The sequence below is a fragment of the Oryctolagus cuniculus genome, unplaced genomic scaffold (assembly GCF_964237555.1).
Source record: "Oryctolagus cuniculus unplaced genomic scaffold, mOryCun1.1 SCAFFOLD_99, whole genome shotgun sequence".
NCBI classification, from domain to species: domain Eukaryota; kingdom Metazoa; phylum Chordata; class Mammalia; order Lagomorpha; family Leporidae; genus Oryctolagus; species Oryctolagus cuniculus.
Genome location: NW_027208287.1, coordinates 55,859 through 57,633, shown reverse-complemented (window position 1 = coordinate 57,633; position 1,775 = coordinate 55,859). Strand labels below are relative to the sequence as shown.

At 41.7% G+C, this 1,775-nt stretch overlaps 1 pseudogene; it reads right to left on the bottom strand.

Annotated features, from left to right (window-relative positions):
* Positions 1–613: 613 nt before the first annotated feature.
* LOC138848123 (high mobility group protein B2 pseudogene) lies at positions 614–1,407 on the bottom strand (annotated as a pseudogene).
* Between the last annotated feature and the right edge of the window lie 368 nt (positions 1,408–1,775).

The window sequence follows — 1,775 nt, the reverse complement described above, 5'->3', positions numbered from 1 at the left end:
AATGGCTAGTGATATTGGGCATGTTCATCTATGTCTTGACCATTGAGATTTCTTCTTCTGAGAAACATCTATTCTGATCATTGCCCATTTCTTACGTGTACATTTTGCTTCTTATTTGGAGATTTTCCCAGTTCTATATATGTATGTTCTGGCTATCAATCTTTTGTCATAGTCAGAGTTTTCAATGTTTCCTGCCATTCTGTCCATTGTATCTTCACTCTGTTGATTACTATGTTATGAAGATGTATCTTAATTTGATATGCTCAAATTTGTATATTTTATTTTGTTACTTGTGCTTTTGGAATCTGACCCAAAACTGTTGTCTATGCTAATGTTTTACAGTTTCTCATATGTTTACTTAGGTTTTGGGTTTTTTTTAACATACATAATTTTATTACAAATTTTTTTTAAAAAAAACAACACAGAATGCAACATCCTAACAAAAAATCCAAATTTACAAATGATACTAATTCCTACAACTTTGCTGTGCTACCATACACAAGTCAAGAAATTAAAGAAACCATTAAATATTTTGGAACATTCAACATCAGAAGCTTTAAAATCTAACTGTATGTAGTAGCCCCTCAAAAAGCTACAACCTGCATTTTTTAAAAAAAGTATTTTCTCTACAAAGAATCTTATCAGCTATACAAAAATCTGTACAGTTTTTTTATACTGAAGCTAATATTGAGCTGCACTTGAATTCACATTCTTAGCAAAACAACTGCCTGAGCACACACGCACACTCCACACTCATCATTACAGGATAGCCATTTATTCTTCATCTTCATCCTCTTCCTCATCATCTTCGTCTTCTTCCTCTTCCTCTTCTTCCTCCTCATCTTCAGGTTCATTCTTCTTCTTTGAGCCTGTGGGCCTACCAGGGCCCTTCTTTCCCGCTTCACTTTTGCCCTTGGCACGGTATGCAGCAATATCCTTTTCATATTTCTCCTTTAGCTTAGCTGCTTTCTGTTCATATGGTTGTTTATCTTTGGCTGACTGTTCAGACCACATCTCACCCAATTTTTTTGCAGTGTCCCCAATGGACAGGCCAGGGTGTTCACTTTTGATCTCTGGGCGATGTTCAGAGCAAAAGAGAAAGAAGGCAGATGGTGGTCTTTTAGGAGCATTAGGATCCTTTTTCTTTCCCTTCTTAGCACCCTTGGGAGGAACGTAATTTTTCATCTCCCTGTCATAACGAGCTTTATCACTTTTTGCCATATTTTCAAACTTGGACTTTTCCTTTGCAGACATGGTCTTCCATCTCTCCGAGCATTTCTTAGAGAATTCAGTGAAACTGACCGAATAGTCAGGGTGTTTCTTCTTGTGCTCTTCCCGGCACATCTGCACGAAGAAGGCATAGGAGGACATTTTGTCCCTCGGCTTGTTGGGGTCTCCTTTACCCATGACAACGGAACGGCGGCCACCTGGTGCGAGTTGTTCCTCAGACTCCCGCAGAGCAGCCAGATCCGACGGCATTGCTTCCTTCCCTCAGCTCCAGCATGAACTCAGGATGTGAGGGCGATCTGGCTGCGACATCTGTCACCCCATTGATCGCCAGGGTTGCTTCGGCTGATCTGGCTGGCTAGGCGGGTGTCCCCTTCCTCCCTCACCAATCCACGTGCGTCCCTCCCGAAGCTGTGTGCTCGGTCGAAGAGGACGACCTTCCCCGCTAGAGGAGGACCGGTCTTCGGTCAAGGGTATACGAGTAGCTGCGCTCCCCTGCTAGAACCTCAAAACAAGCTCTCAAGGTTTTGGTTTTATATTTAGACTTT